This window comes from Pseudophryne corroboree, chromosome 4 (assembly GCF_028390025.1).
Source record: "Pseudophryne corroboree isolate aPseCor3 chromosome 4, aPseCor3.hap2, whole genome shotgun sequence".
Classification (NCBI taxonomy): Eukaryota; Metazoa; Chordata; class Amphibia; order Anura; family Myobatrachidae; genus Pseudophryne; species Pseudophryne corroboree.
Window position 1 is genome coordinate 708,411,457 of NC_086447.1, and position 17,669 is coordinate 708,429,125.

Genomic DNA, 17,669 nt, shown 5'->3' on the forward strand with positions numbered 1-17,669 from the left:
TGGGTTTTCGGATCGGAGCGGAGTATTTCATCGACAAATGTTTGCCGATGGGATGTTCCGTTTCCTGCTCGTTTTTTGAACGGTTTAGCACATATTTACATTGGTGCGTGGAGTCTTCATTAGGGGGTCATGGAGTTGCGCATTACCTCGATGATTTCCTTTGTGTGGGACCGGCGAATTCACTGCGCTGCAGCGACTTGCTGTTCAGCATCCGAGCTCTGTTTTTTCACTTCGGCGTTCCTGTTGCCGAGGATAAAACGGAGGGGCTGGTTTCCTGTTTGTCGTTCTTGGGGATCGAAATCGACACGGTAGCGGGATCGTGTCGCCTTCCTCAGGCCAAGGTTGCGATGCTCCGCGAAGTTATCTGCCAGTTCGTAAGGTTGCGCAAAGTCATGCTGCGGCAGGCGCAGTCCTTGCTGGGCCTTTTGAACTTTGCTTGTCGGGTAATCCCGATGGGCAGGGTTTTCTTCCGAAAGCTGGAGAGGGCGACGGCGGGGTGTGCCAGGCCGCATCATTTCATCCGCTTGTCCTCCGAGATTAAGAGGGATTTGGCCGTATTGGCCTCGTTCCTGGGGGACTTCAACGGGGTGCGTATCTGGCAGGCCCCAACGGTCGACAGCGCTCGGTTACAGCTGTTTACCGACGCGGCGGGTTCCTCTGGGTTCGGTTGCTACCTAGAGGGATCTTGGTGCGTGGCCTCGTGGCCTGAGGAATGGCATCGCAAAGGTTTCACTAAGGACCTTTTGCTGCTGGAGCTTTTCCCCATTATGGTGGCACTGGAGGTTTGGGGCGATCATCTGGCTCATCGCAGCATTTTGTTTAGATGTGACAATCTGGGCGTGGTGCATGCAATCAATAACCAGAGGGCAAAGTCGCTGGTGGTTCTGAGGGTGCTGGGGTGGTTGCTGCTGACATGCTTGCATAAGAATGTATGGTTCCGCGCGCAGCATGTGCCTGGTCTGGAGAACGGAATTGCCGACGCGTTGTCCCGCGGTCAGTGGGAGAGATTTAGTTTGTTGGCACCCGAGGCCGATGAGCAGGGGTTTCAATGTCCCGGTTATGTCTGGCAGGTGATCGGGCCGGACTGGAGGGGCTAGCGATGCGGTCGGTGGCTCCGAACACGCTTACGGATTACGGTCAAGCTTGGAGCGAGTGGGAAGAGTTCGTCCGAGGTCGTAGTCAAGAAGGTAAGAGCGGGCATCGGATGATGCTTTCTTTTATTTGGCAGCTGTTTGTTACGGGTAGGTCCAGAGCGGTGGTGTCCCGGTACTTAGCAGGGATTTCGTTCTTTAATAAAATCAAGGGTGTACCTGATGTGACAAAGAGCGGGCTTCTGCTCAAGGCGATGAAGGGGTGGGCACGCGTGGCGCCAACGCCGCCTGATAGGCGGCCCATCGATGCTGCCTTGCTACCGGCTGTCATCAAGGCGGTTGGCGGTATCGCGTCATCTATTTTTGAATTGCTTTTGTTCCGGTTGGCGTTCTCCATGGCTTACCACGGAGCATTTCGGGTGTCGGAGCTGGTAGCGCCATCTAAGCGGGCGGACTTGCGCATGCTTCTGGATGACGTGGTGGTGGGTGAGAGGTCCTTGCTGTGCAGATTGCGTCGCTCTAAGACGGACCAAGTAGGTAGAGGGCGATGGGTCACTTTGGTTCCGTCTCTGGAGGAGAGCATTTGCCCGGTGAGGTTGGCATCGAAGTATGCAGTGGTTCGGCCCGGTGTGCAGGGGTCGTGGCTGCTGCATTATGACGGTTATCCTTTAACGAAGTATCAGTTTCGTTGGATGCTGAGTCACTGTCTGGCGGGCTTGGGCCTTTCACCCGCTGCTTTTGGTACGCATTCCTTCCGAATCAGGGCAGCGACGTCGGCTGCATCGGCAGGGCTTTCCGTGGCGGAAATCCAGGCAGTGGGGCGATGGAAGTCGTCGAGTTACAGACGATATATTCGCCCAGTTCCATGAGTTGTTTGTTTGACTAACGGTTCTGTTTATTAGTAGTTGTATAAGTTCATGTTGTAAAGTTCAGTACGTCCTTGTGTAGTGTGTCCGTTTGTCTCCCCTGTTTATCCTACTCAGGGATTAGCTACTCGCCGCTGCTGGTAGCGGGGGTCTGGAGTTCTTTTGCGATTTTTTGCCTGACTTGACGGACTGAATTCTAATCTACAATTCGGCTGATCAGTTCAAATCAAAGTCCCTCAGCAGGTTTTTACGCTTTCACCTCCAGCTGAGTTCTTACATGTTTTTCCCATTTTATACCCCCCCCCCCCCCGTTTATTTTCCTTATATTATTTTGATTTTTCCCATTGTGTGTTTATGTTCTGCTTCGATTGGCTGGAAGCTTGTTCAGATCGGCTAGGCCATGACTTCTGCAAGACACGAAACCCCCCCTTTTTTCTTTTTGGCAGATCCTTCAGGTTAATGCATTTAATAAACTCCGTTTTAGATTCTTATTAACCGATTTTTACTCCTTTCCTTCTCTTCAGGTTGGGTAGTAGATGATTTGGCAATCTGGGTGGTTGGCCACTCTTATGTGTACTGGGCTGCCAGGTTTTTGGCCTCGGAGGGGTAACAGATGTTTCCTGGGGCTCATGGCGTTCGTTGGCTTGGTTGGCGGGGGATGATGTGGAAAGATCTGAAGAGTAGATTGGTCAGTCAGGTCAGCGAGCATGGAGTCCCTAGGGTGCTGGTTGTCCATTTAGGTGGCAACGATCTGGGGAAGAGGACATCTTTGGAGCTGCGGTGGGCCATGATGAAGGATCTGGCCAGTGTGGCCGAGGCGTGCCCCAAGTGTGCCTTGGTGTTCTCTATGATGGTGCCAAGGTTGAGTTGGCGAGGAGTGGCGGACGGTCGCCCGATTGATGAGGCCAGGCGAAAGGTGAATGGGGTGGTGGTGAGGTGGGTGTTGGCCCACGGAGGCAAAGTGGTTCGCCACCCTAGGATTCGGTTTCGTGACAGTCACCTTTTATCGGCCTGATGGTGTGCATCTGTCCAAGGAGGGGATGATGCTTTTCCTGGAGGATCTGTTTCTGGTGTTGCAGGAGTTAGGTTGAGGGTATGGTGGCGGTGCGAAGACTCTGGGGAGGAGTCTTTCGCTGTTAGCGGAAAAGAACGGCAGGTTGTAGTTTGTCTTGTTAGTTGCAGTGATTTACAGTTTGGTGTGGTTTAGGTGCACTCACCTCCATTGACTTTTAAGGCCGCTAGACCACCCGTCAGGGGGCAGCTTCATCACCCATCAGGGTGGGTAGTCAGCGTGGAGGTCCGAGTCGGGCACCTTTTACCTATTTTATGGTTTGTGTTAAATTAGGAGCGTTTGGAATTTTAATGTTTTGAGGTTATCGTCAGTTGAATATAGCCATTCTTTTTTCTGCCACCATATGCCGGCTGAAGCGGCATGTTAACTAAAATTTTCACTTTGCAGGTTTTTCTAATGGTTAGGGTACAATAAATAGCTAACAATTTTCTGCCAAATTCAAGTTTCCGTGTCATTATTTCTTGGTATTAAAGGTACTGAATGCTTTACTTTTGAATAAGGGGTCCACACATTATCATTAGGAGGTTTATGAGAATACCTTCAAGTATGTGCTAGGTAGATTTACTTGCTGGTAACCACTGATGTTATTAAATGTCAATACAATTCAGGCACTAGGTACGTAATAGGAAAGTAATAAAGTAAAACAAACTGATGACAACTGTAAATGTAATGACAAAGGAATTTGGGGTAGATGCATCAAACCTAGAAGGAGTTTCACATAGCTATCAATCCTCTTCTTAAAATGGGCATACACTATACAATTATCTTACAGATTATCTGCCAGATCTGGTTGGAATGAAAATCTGGTAATGGATAAGAGCAAATGACAATCAACCATTTGCTCCAAACACTGAAAAACAGACAAAAACTAATGTTCCTGCAAATTTGTTAAAGCCAGGATTTAACCAATTTGCCCGAGTGGCAGGTTTTATCCATTTTCCAGTGTTTAGGAGCAAGTGGTCAATTGTTATTTGCTCTCATCCATTACCAGATTTTTATTCCAACCAGCCAAATCTGGCAGATAATCTCCATTTCCACGTGGAGTTACAAATCAGCACAACAAATACAATTAAGCAGATGCATATAGGGCCTTATTCAGTAGCAGATGCTACTGAGATGCAATCTCCCTGGTTTAGGCTCAGTGCACATGCGCAGGGCCCACACTGTGCGTGTGCGGGCAGGGAGAGACGATCACATCTCAGTAATGCGAATGCCTCTGTCTGACTGACAGACAGAGGCATTCATGGGGACGTGGAGTGACATCAGAAATGAGGGCAGGTTCAGGGAGGCTGCTTGCCACCACATACGGCTGCTGCAACTGAGAAAATAGTGGTGGCCAGACTGCCATCGCAGCCAGGCTGTGGAGGCAGGAGTGCTTCCCTTAATTAACAAAGAGATTGCAATAGATTTACGATCACATTGCTGGCTGCCATTAACATGCTGGATGGCCTTGCCCTGTGCTGGGCGACCTCCAGCATTTGATTGTAGCCAGTTGCAGTTTTGCTAATTAAGCAAAACTGCAACTGAAGCTGAATAGGGTCCCTAGTTTTGTAAATTCAAATTAACTGTTACCCATACAAATATTAAACTACTCAACAGTCATTTTGTATATGACATGATATATATCAACTTCCATGAAATTTTGGGCAAATAATTCAAACATACCAAAAGAAATTTGATATCATGTCAGGTATTTCAGATTTTGAAAAATGACTTTCTTTTTTGAATTTCAATCATAGTAAGTGCTCAACAAGACTTCTCCCTATCATGATCCTGACTTTGTACACTAATGTTCTAAGTAATTTGTCATGTGACTTACCTTTGCCAACTGTCCTGCAGGTCAGGATTTCTGCTTGTCTTTGTTTTGTGAACAGAAGCACAGATGTCTTTATGTTGGAACATGTCAGCTGACCACATTCCTTCCAGTCAGTATTCCATGCCTCAGCCAACACTGGCAACCACTCAGAGACCTGCAATTCCTACATAAAGCTGGGTGCACACTAGAGATGAGCGGGTTCGGTTTCTCGGAATCCGAACCCGCCCGAACTTCATGTTTTTTTACACGGGTCCGAGCGACTCGGATCTTCCCGCCTTGCTCGGTTAACCCGAGCGCGCCCGAACGTCATCATCCCGCTGTCGGATTCTCGCGAGGCTCGGATTCTATCGCGAGACTCGGATTCTATATAAGGAGCCGCGCGTCGCCGCCATTTTCACACGTGCATTGAGATTGATAGGGAGAGGACGTGGCTGGCGTCCTCTCTGTTTATAGAGAGTGAGACTAGAGTAGAGAGAGACACAGTAGTAATTTTGGGGAGCATTAGGAGGAGTACTTTAGGAGGAGTACTACTACTTGCTGAAGTGATAGATAGATAGTGTGACTGTATAATGTATATCTGACTTGTGGGGGAGACACTGACAGTGGGGAGCAGTTAGAGTCTGAGAGCAGGACTCAGGAGTACATATAACGTACAGTGCACACTTTTGCTGCCAGAGTGCCACACTGCCATTGTGACCACACTGACCACCAGTATAATATATATTGTGATTGTCTGCTTAGGAGTACTACTTGCAAGTTGCTGATAGTGTGACCAGTGACCTGACCACCAGTTTATAATAATCACCACCAGTTTAATATATATAATATATATATATAATTGTATATAATATATATATAATATTGTATACCACCTACCCGTGGTTTTTTTTTTCTTTCTTCTTGATACATACTACTATAGTAGCTTACTGTAGCAGTCTGCGGTGCTGCTGAGCTGACAGTGTCCAGCAGGTCCGTCATCAGTCATTACATAATAAATATATATTATATACCTGTCCGGCTGCAGTACTAGTGATATTATATATATATATATATATATATATATATATATATATATATATATATATATATATATATATTGATTTCATCTCATTATCATCCAGTCTATATTAGCAGCAGACACAGTACAGTAGTCCACGGCTGTAGCTACCTCTGTGTCGGCAGTCGCTGGTCCATCCATAATTGTATACCACCTACCCGTGGTTTTTTTTTTTCTTTCTTCTTGATACATACTACTATAGTAGCTTACTGTAGCAGTCTGTGGTGCTGCTGAGCTGACAGTGTCCAGCAGGTCCGTCATCAGTCATTAGTACATAATAAATATATATTATATACCTGTCCGGCTGCAGTACTAGTGTGATATTATATATATATATATATTGATTTCATCTCATTATCATCCAGTCTATATTAGCAGCAGACACAGTACGGTAGTCCACGGCTGTAGCTACCTCTGTGTCGGCAGTCGCTGGTCCATCCATAATTGTATACCACCTACCCGTGGTTTTTTTTTTTTTTCTTCTTGATACATACTACTATAGTAGCTTACTGTAGCAGTCTGCGGTGCTGCTGAGCTGACAGTGTCCAGCAGGTCCGTCATCAGTCATTAGTACATAATAAATATATATTATATACCTGTCCGGCTGCAGTACTAGTGTGATATTATATATATATATTGATTTCATCTCATTATCATCCAGTCTATATTAGCAGCAGACACAGTACGGTAGTCCACGGCTGTAGCTACCTCTGTGTCTTTTAGTTGTGCCTATTAAAATATGGAGAACAAAAATGTTGAGGTTCCAAAATTAGGTAAAGATCAAGATCCACTTCCACCTCGTGCTGAAGCTGCTGCCACTAGTCATGGCCGAGACGATGAAATGCCAGCAACGTCGTCTGCCAAGGCCGATGCCCAATGTCATAGTACAGAGCATGTAAAATCCAAAACACCAAATATCAGTAAAAAAAAGGACTCCAAAATCTAAAATAAAATTGTCGGAGGAGAAGCGTAAACTTGCCAATATGCCATTTACCACACGGAGTGGCAAGGAACGGCTGAGGCCCTGGCCTATGTTCATGGCTAGTGGTTCAGCTTCACATGAGGATGGAAGCACTCAGCCTCTCGCTAGAAAACTGAAAAGACTCAAGCTGGCAAAAGCACCGCAAAGAACTGTGCGTTCTTCCAAATCCCAAATCCACAAGGAGAGTCCAATTGTGTCGGTTGCGATGCCTGACCTTCCCAACACTGGACGTGAAGAGCATGCGCCTTCCACCATTTGCACGCCCCCTGCAAGTGCTGGAAGGAGCACCCGCAGTCCAGTTCCTGATAGTCAGATTGAAGATGTCAGTGTTGAAGTACACCAGGATAAGGAGGATATGGGTGTTGCTGGCGCTGGGGAGGAAATTGACAAGGAGGATTCTGATGGTGAGGTGGTTTGTTTAAGTCAGGCACCCGGGGAGACACCTGTTGTCCGTGGGAGGAATAGGGCCGTTGACATGCCTGGAGAAAATACCAAAAAAATCAGCTCTTCGGTGTGGAAGTATTTCACCAGAAATGCGGACAACATTTGTCAAGCCGTGTGTTGCCTTTGTCAAGCTGTAATAAGTAGGGGTAAGGACGTTAACCACCTCGGAACATCCTCCCTTATACGTCACCTGCAGCGCATTCATAATAAGTCAGTGACAAGTTCAAAACTTTTGGCGACAGCGGAAGCAGTCCACTGACCAGTAAATCCCTTCCTCTTGTAACCAAGCTCACGCAAACCACCCCACCAACTCCCTCAGTGTCAATTTCCTCCTTCCCCAGGAATGCCAATAGTCCTGCAGGCCATGTCACTGGCAATTCTGACGATTCCTCTCCTGCCTGGGATTCCTCCGATGCATCCTTGCGTGTAACGCTTACTGCTGCTGGCGCTGCTGTTGTTGCTGCTGGGAGTCGATGGTCATCCCAGAGGGGAAGTCGTACTCGTAAGACCACTTTTACTACTTCCACCAAGCAATTGACTGTCCAACAGTCCTTTGCGAGGAAGATGAAATATCACAGCAGTCATCCTGCTGCAAAGCGGATAACTGAGGCCTTGGCATCCTGGGTGGTGAGAAACGTGGTTCCGGTATCCATCATTACTGCAGAGCCAACTAGAGACTTGTTGGAGGTACGGTGTCCCCGGTACCAAATACCATCTAGGTTCCATTTCTCTAGGCAGGCGATACCGAAAATGTACACAGACCTCAGAAAAAGAGTCACCAGTGTCCTAAAAAATGCAGCTGTACCCAATGTCCACTTAACCACGGACATGTGGACAAGTGGAGCAGGGCAGGGTCAGGACTATATGACTGTGACAGCCCACTGGGTAGATGTATGGACTCCCGCCGCAAGAACAGCAGCGGCGGCACCAGTAGCAGCATCTCGCAAACGCCAACTCTTTCCTAGGCAGGCTACGCTTTGTATCACCGGTTTCCAGAATACACACACAGCTGAAAACCTCTTACGGCAACTGAGGAAGATCATCGCGGAATGGCTTACCCCAATTGGACTCTCCTGTGGATTTGTGGCATCGGACAACGCCAGCAATATTGTGTGTGCATTAAATATGGGCAAATTCCAGCACGTCCCATGTTTTGCACATACCTTGAATTTGGTGGTGCAGAATTTTTTTAAAAACGAGAGGGGCGTGCAAGAGATGCTGTCGGTGGCCAGAAGAATTGCGGGACACTTTCGGCGTACAGGCACCACGTACAGAAAACTGGAGCACCACCAAAAACGCCTGAACCTGCCCTGCCATCATCTGAAGCAAGAAGTGGTAACGAGGTGGAATTCAACCCTCTATATGCTTCAGAGGTTGGAGGAGCAGCAAAAGGCCATTCAAGCCTATACAATTGAGCACGATATAGGAGGTGGAATGTACCTGTCTCAAGCGCAGTGGAGAATGATTTCAACGTTGTGCAAGGTTCTGCAACCTTTTGAACTTGCCACACGTGAAGTCAGTTCAGACACTGCCAGCCTGAGTCAGGTCATTCCCCTCATCAGGCTTTTGCAGAAGAAGCTGGAGGCATTGAAGGAGGAGCTAAAAGGGAGCGATTCCGCTAGGCATGTGGGACTTGTGGATGCAGCCCTTAATTCGCTTAACAAGGATTCACGGGTGGTCAATCTGTTGAAATCAGAGCACTACATTTTGGCCACCGTGCTCGATCCTAGATTTAAAACCTACCTTGGATCTCTCTTTCCGGCAGACACAAGTCTGCTGGGGTTCAAAGACCTGCTGGTGACAAAATTGTCAAGTCAAGCGGAACGCGACCTGTCAACATCTCCTCCTTCACATTCTCCCGCAACTGGGGGTGCAAGGAAAAGGCTCAGAATTCCGAGCCCACCCGCTGGCGGTGATGCAGGGCAGTCTGGAGCGACTGCTGATGCTGACATCTGGTCCGGACTGAAGGACCTGACAACGATTACGGACATGTCGTCTACTGGCACTGCATATGATTCTGTCACCATTGAAAGAATGGTGGAGGATTATATGAGTGACCGCATCCAAGTAGGCACGTCAGACAGTCCGTACTTATACTGGCAGGAAAAAGAGGCAATTTGGAGGCCCTTGCACAAACTGGCTTTATTCTACCTAAGTTGCCCTCCCACAAGTGTGTACTCCGAAAGAGTGTTTAGTGCCGCCGCTCACCTTGTCAGCAATCGGCGTACGAGGTTACTTCCAGAAAATGTGGAGAAGATGATGTTCATTAAAATGAATTATAATCAATTCCTCCGTGGAGACATTGACCAGCAGCAATTGCCTCCACAAAGTACACAGGGAGCTGAGATGGTGGATTCCAGTGGGGACGAATTGATAATCTGTGAGGAGCGGGATGTACACAGTGATATATCGGAGGATGATGATGAGGTGGACATCTTGCCTCTGTAGAGCCAGTTTGTGCAAGGAGAGATTAATTGCTTCTTTTTCGGTGGGGGTCCAAACCAACCCGTCATTTCAGTCACAGTCGTGTGGCAGACCCTGTCACTGAAATGATGGGTTGGTTAAAGTGTGCATGTCCTGTTTATACAACATAAGGGTGGGAGGGCCCAAGGACAATTCCATCTAGCACCTCTTTTTTCTTTCATTTTTATTTGCGTCATGTGCTGTTTGGGGAGTGTTTTTTGGAAGGGCCATCCTGCGTGACACTGCAGTGCCACTCCTAGATGGGCCCGGTGTTTGTGTCGGCCACTAGGGTCGCTTATCTTACTCACACAGCTACCTCATTGCGCCTCTTTTTTTCTTCTTTGCGTCTTGTGCTGTTTGGGGAATGTTTTTTGGAAGGGCCATCCTGCGTGACACTGCAGTGCCACTCCTAGATGGGCCCGGTGTTTGTGTCGGCCACTAGGGTCGCTTAGCTTACTCACACAGCTACCTCATTGCGCCTCTTTTTTTCTTCTTTGCGTCATGTGCTGTTTGGGGAGTGTTTTTTGGAAGGGCCATCCTGCGTGACACTGCAGTGCCACTCCTAGATGGGCCAGGTGTTTGTGTCGGCCACTAGGGTCGCTTAGCTTACTCACACAGCTACCTCATTGCGCCTCTTTTTTTCTTTGCGTCATGTGCTGTTTGGGGAGTGTTTTTTGGAAGGTCCATCCTGCGTGACACTGCAGTGCCACTCCTAGATGGGCCCGGTGTTTGTGTCGGCCACTAGGGTCGCTTATCTTACTCACACAGCTACCTCATTGCGCCTCTTTTTTTCTTTGCGTCATGTGCTGTTTGGGGAGTGTTTTTTGGAAGGGCCATCCTGCGTGACACTGCAGTGCCACTCCTAGATGGGCCCGGTGTTTGTGTCGGCCACTAGGGTCGCTTAGCTTAGTCATCCAGCGACCTCGGTGCAAATTTTGGGACTAAAAATAATATTGTGAGGTGTGAGGTATTCAGAATAGACTGAAAATGAGCGGAAATTATGGATTTTGAGGTTAATAATACTTTGGGATCAAAATGACCCCCAAATTCTATGATTTAAGCTGTTTAGTGTTTTTTTAAAAAAACACCCGAATCCAAAACACACCCGAATCCGACAAAAAAAATTTGGTGAGGTTTTGCCAAAACGCGGTCGAACCCAAAACACGGCAGCGGAACCGAACCCAAAACCAAAACACAAAACCCGAAAAATTTCAAGTGCACATCTCTAGTGCACACTAGATGATATGTTGCTCCTACCCGCAGGATCAGGTGACATATCAGAAACATCATCTATTGTGTATCCATGATATGTGTGCTCCCATGGGTCACTAGCAACATCCGCCATTGGCCGTGCAGCAGTGATCACATCTGGACTACTAGACTGCTATTAGCAGCAAGCCTCACTGATTCTCCTGGCTCCAGTTACTTAGAGACTTCAGTTCTAAGCTTCTACAGTTTCCTGCATTACTGGGCTCCCAGCCTATGAAGCCTTTCTGCCACAGACTTCAGTTTCACTCAGCTAAGCTTCCATTAATCAAGCTACAATATTCCTCCACTGACTTCTGAAACATCCTGTACTCACAAATTCCCAGTCTGCAGACTCTGTGCATGTGTATGTTTCTAAGTTTGCAGAAACTCCCTCAAGGCTAATCATCTACATGCGAGTTTCACCCGAGTATCCAATCTGCCGTTTCCCAATTGAACAGTGTAAATTTCAGACGTATTTGCCAGTTACTAGCTTAGTGCACTCTTCATTCTGCTGCAGAGATCCTGTGTCCTGGCATACTATTAACTCCTGAATTTCTATCAAGCAAGTCTATGAATCTGCATGTACATTTAATTTGCTTCTAGCCACAGCATGACATGCAGTGACATCAATGGGGAGACACCGACTAGTTTCAGAGCCAGATTCACACATATACAGTACATGATTGTCTAGCGTACTTACCGGAGACAGTGTATTATGCAAGCTATTGCAGTTATTAGTGGCCATATTAGTTCTGAATGTCAGTTATCCAATGTATTTTTTTATGTAAATAAACAATAAAAAGGTTAAAAGTAGCTCTGTCCCATCCAATGTGTAACCACACATCTGCATAACTCCTGCAGCAGCATGTCAATACAGAGGGGGGCTGGCTGAGCTTCTATCTTGCCATTTAGCAGAGCCAGAGACCCGACCTCTCTGCTGCCAATAGCCTGAGAAGGCAATAGCAGGGAGAGCAGACATCCGCTGGTGACAGACAAGCATCGGGCCCCCTCCTCTCTGCCGGCAGCGCTGAGAGTCTGAGCACTAGAGTGCTCAGACTCTACTGCGCATGCGCAGATCTCTGGGAAAATGGCGCGACAGCCACTTTCCCTGAGATTTCTCTACTGCGCATGCGTAGAACTCCATGAAAACAGAGTTTTAACACCGCCGTGGACATCGCCGCCGGACTCCGGAGGGGTGAGTATTCAGAAAATGGGTGCAGCGTGTCTGGTGGGGGCCCATTCTGGACTCAGGGGCCCGTGTGCACTGCACACACTGCACCCATTATAGAAACGTCAGTGGCGGTGGGCATGGTGAAGCTCAATTTTTAGAATCAGCTAAAATGAACCCATTTAAAAGTTTTTCTCTGACAACACTGCAGTGGTGGCATACTATATTTAAATTGCCAGGGAGGAACAAAAAGTCAGGCCATAATGATGGAAGTATCGTGTATCATGCACTGGGCAGAGGAAAATTTAAAATCTCTAATGGCTCTGCACCTCCCTTTCAAAGACAACATATTGGCAGATTATTTAAGCCGAAATCATATACAGCCCAGACAATGGTAGTTGAACATGCAAGTATTCCAGATCATAGTGGAGAAATTCGGGCAACCAGAGATAGACCTTATGGCTACTAATAAGAATGCAAAGGTACCTGTGTTCTTTTCAAGGTATTATCTGCCTATGTCAAAGGGAGTGGATGCTCTGTCCCTGAAGTGGGAATTCAAGCTGGGATGTGTATTTCCACCTTTTCCATTGACATCTAGAATCTTGAAAAAGATCAGAGAGGAAAGAGTGGAGCTGATTATAATAATTCCTTATTGGCCAAGAAGAACTTGGTTCTCGACAGTTCAAAGGATGGCGATCTGAAGGATGTGGAGATTGCCGATTGCACCGAAGTTGTTACATCAAGGGCCTCTGGAGCAGAGCCGGATTAAGGGGGGGCCCAGGGGGTAAGTACCCCGGGCCCCCCTCTTTACAAGGGCCCCCCACCACAGATCGGACCTCCGATCTGCAGTGCTGCGCTCCCAGCAGCTCACTGTTGGTTGCCCTGGCAACCTAACAGCAGTGGAAGCGGCGCCGGCGCCTCACAGAAGTACAGGACAGCTGAGCGACGGCTCAGCTGTCCAATGGTGTGTGAAGGCGCTGTGCTTCCAGTGGCTGCCTATAGGTTGCCCTGGCAACCTAATAGCAGCAGCACCAGCGTGGAGGATCGCGCTCTCACTCTCCTGTGTCTCACTCTCATGGGTCACAAGCAGCCTGCCAGCGGCAGAGAAAAAAAAAGTAAGCTGGCTGTTTTTTTTTTTTATCATGTTGATAAATCGGAATTTTTGGCTCTGTCATGTTGCCATTATGTGTTTGTTTGTATGTATGTATAAAGTGTGTGTGTGTGTGTGTGTGTGTGTGTGTGTGTGTGTGTGTGTGTGTATATATATATATATATATATATACACACACACACACACACACACACATACACATACATACAGTATATATATATGTGTATATAGGGTAAGTGCGACCAGCCACCATACTGACACCAGGATCCCAGCTTGGAGATGGCCGGGGGGGATGGCGAGCGCAACGAAGCCCCTTGCGGCCTCGTTGAGCTCGCCACACTGCGGGCTCGGTGGTGAGCTGTGCTCACCACAGGTTCTATTCCCACTCTATGGCTGTCGTGAACACCCACGAGTGGGAATAGTCCCTGTTAGTCGGCATGCCGACTATCGGGATTGTTAGAGGGTGGGATCCCGGCATAGGTATTGTGACCAGTGGTCGCCTGATCACCGGTAACATAACTACATCCCATGTGTATATGTATGTATGTGTATATGTATGTATGTGTACATATATATATTAGAGATGAGCGCCGGAAATTTTTCGGGTTTTGTGTTTTGGTTTTGGGTTCGGTTTCGCGGCCGTGTTTTGGGTTCGACCGCGTTTTGGCAAAACCTCACCGATTTTTTTTTGTCGGATTCGGGTGTGTTTTGGATTCGGGTGTTTTTTTCAAAAAACACTAAAAAACAGCTTAAATCATAGAATTTGGGGGTCATTTTGATCCCAAAGTATTATTAACCTCAAAAACCATAATTTACACTCATTTTCAGTCTATTCTGAATACCTCACACCTCACAATATTATTTTTAGTCCTAAAATTTGCACCTAGGTCGCTGGATGACTAAGCTAAGCGACCCTAGTGGCCGACACAAACACCGGGCCCATCTAGGAGTGTCACTGCAGTGTCACGCAGGATGTCCCTTCCAAAAAACCCTCCCCAAACAGCACATGACGCAAAGAAAAAAAGAGGCGCAATGAGGTAGCTGTGTGAGTAAGATAAGCGACCCTAGTGGCCGACACAAACACCGGGCCCATCTAGGAGTGTCACTGCAGTGTCACGCAGGATGTCCCTTCCAAAAAACCCTCCCCAAACAGCACATGACGCAAAGAAAAAAAGAGGCGCAAAGAGGTAGCTGCGTGAGTAAGATAAGCGACCCTAGTGGCCGACACAAACACCGGGCCCATCTAGGAGTGTCACTGCAGTGTCACGCAGGATGTCCCTTCCAAAAAAACCTCCCCAAACAGCACATGACGCAAAGAAAAATTAAAGAAAAAAGAGGTGCAAGATGGAATTGTCCTTGGGCCCTCCCACCCACCCTTATGTTGTATAAACAGGACATGCACACTTTAACCAACCCATCATTTCAGTGACAGGGTCTGCCACACGACTGTGACTGAAATGACGGGTTGGTTTGGACCCCCACCAAAAAAGAAGCAATTAATCTCTCCTTGCACAAACTGGCTCTACAGAGGCAAGATGTCCACCTCATCATCATCCTCCGATATATCACCGTGTACATCCCCCTCCTCACAGATTATCAATTCGTCCCCACTGGAATCCACCATCTCAGCTCCCTGTGTACTTTGTGGAGGCAATTGCTGCTGGTCAATGTCTCCACGGAGGAATTGATTATAATTCATTTTAATGAACATCATCTTCTCCACATTTTCTGGATGTAACCTCGTACGCCGATTGCTGACAAGGTGAGCGGCGGCACTAAACACTCTTTCGGAGTACACACTTGTGGGAGGGCAACTTAGGTAGAATAAAGCCAGTTTGTGCAAGGGCCTCCAAATTGCCTCTTTTTCCTGCCAGTATAAGTACGGACTGTGTGACGTGCCTACTTGGATGGGGTCACTCATATAATCCTCCACCATTCTTTCAATGGTGAGAGAATCATATGCAGTGACAGTAGACGACATGTCCATAATCGTTGTCAGGTCCTTCAGTCCGGACCAGATGTCAGCATCAGCAGTCGCTCCAGACTGCCCTGCATCACCGCCAGCGGGTGGGCTCGGAATTCTGAGCCTTTTCCTCGCACCCCCAGTTGCGGGAGAATGTGAAGGAGGAGATGTTGACAGGTCGCGTTCCGCATGACTTGACAATTTTCTCACCAGCAGGTCTTTCAACCCCAGCAGACTTGTGTCTGCCGGAAAGAGAGATCCAAGGTAGGCTTTAAATCTAGGATCGAGCACGGTGGCCAAAATGTAGTGCTCTGATTTCAACAGATTGACCACCCGTGAATCCTTGTTAAGCGAATTAAGGGCTCCATCCACAAGTCCCACATGCCTAGCGGAATCGCTCCGTGTTAGCTCCTCCTTCAATGTCTCCAGCTTCTTCTGCAAAAGCCTGATGAGGGGAATGACCTGACTCAGGCTGGCAGTGTCTGAACTGACTTCACGTGTGGCAAGTTCAAAGGGCATCAGAACCTTGCACAACGTTGAAATCATTCTCCACTGCGCTTGAGACAGGTGCATTCCACCTCCTATATCGTGCTCAATTGTATAGGCTTGAATGGCCTTTTGCTGCTCCTCCAACCTCTGAAGCATATAGAGGGTTGAATTCCACCCCGTTACCACTTCTTGCTTCAGATGATGGCTGGGCAGGTTCAGGCGTTTTTGGTGGTGCTCCAGTCTTCTGTACGTGGTGCCTGTACGCCGAAAGTGTCCCGCAATTCTTCTGGCCACCGACAGCATCTCTTGCACGCCCCTGTCGTTTTTTAAAAAATTCTGCACCACCAAATTCAAGGTATGTGCAAAACATGGGACGTGCTGGAATTTGCCCATATTTAATGCACACACAATATTGCTGGCGTTGTCCGATGCCACAAATCCACAGGAGAGTCCAATTGGGGTAAGCCATTCCGCGATGATCTTCCTCAGTTGCCGTAAGAGGTTTTCAGCTGTGTGCGTATTCTGGAAAGCGGTGATACAAAGCGTAGCCTGCCTAGGAAAGAGTTGGCGTTTGCGCGATGCTGCTACTGGTGCCGCCGCTGCTGTTCTTGCGGCGGGAGTCCATACATCTACCCAGTGAGCTGTCACAGTCATATAGTCCTGACCCTGCCCTGCTCCACATGTCCGTGGTTAAGTGGACATTGGGTACAGCTGCATTTTTTAGGACACTGGTGAGTCTTTTTCTGAGGTCTGCGTACATTTTCGGTATCGCCTGCCTAGAGAAGTGGAACCTAGATGGTATTTGGTAACGGGGGCACACTACCTCAAGAAATTGTGTAGTTCCCTGTGAACTAACGGCGGATACCGGACGCACGTCTAACACCAACATAGTTGTCAAGGCCTCAGTTATCCGCTTTGCAGCAGGATGACTGCTGTGATATTTCATCTTCCTCGCAAAGGACTGTTGGACAGTCAATTGCTTACTGGAAGTAGTACAAGTGGTCTTCCGACTTCCCCTCTGGGATGACCATCGACTCCCAGCAGCAACAACAGCAGCGCCAGCAGCAGTAGGCGTTACACGCCAGGATGCATCGGAGGAATCCCAGGCAGGAGAGGAATCGTCAGAATTGCCAGTGACATGGCCTGCAGGACTATTGGCATTCCTGGGGAAGGAGGAAATTGACACTGAGGGAGTTGGTGGGGTGGTTTGCGTGAGCTTGGTTACAAGAGGAAGGGATTTACTGGTCAGTGGACTGCTTCCGCTGTCACCCAAAGTTTTTGAACTTGTCACTGACTTATTATGAATGCGCTGCAGGTGACGTATAAGGGAGGATGTTCCGAGGTGGTTAACGTCCTTACCCCTACTTATTACAGCTTGACAAAGGCAACACACGGCTTGACACCTGTTGTCCGCTTTTCTGTTGAAATACCTCCACACTGAAGAGCTGATTTTTTTGGTATTTTCACCAGGCATGTCAACGGCCATATTCCTCCCACGGACAACAGGTGTCTCCCCGGGTGCCTGACTTAAACAAACCACCTCACCATCAGAATCCTCCTGGTCAATTTCCTCCCCAGCGCCAGCAACACCCATATCCTCCTCATCCTGGTGTACTTCAACACTGACATCTTCAATCTGACTATCAGGAACTGGACTGCGGGTGCTCCTTCCAGCACTTGCAGGGGGCGTGCAAATGGTGGAAGGCGCATGCTCTTCACGTCCAGTGTTGGGAAGGTCAGGCATCGCAACCGACACAATTGGACTCTCCTTGTGGATTTGGGATTTGGAAGAACGCACAGTTCTTTGCGGTGCTTTTGCCAGCTTGAGTCTTTTCAGTTTTCTAGCGAGAGGCTGAGTGCTTCCATCCTCATGTGAAGCTGAACCACTAGCCATGAACA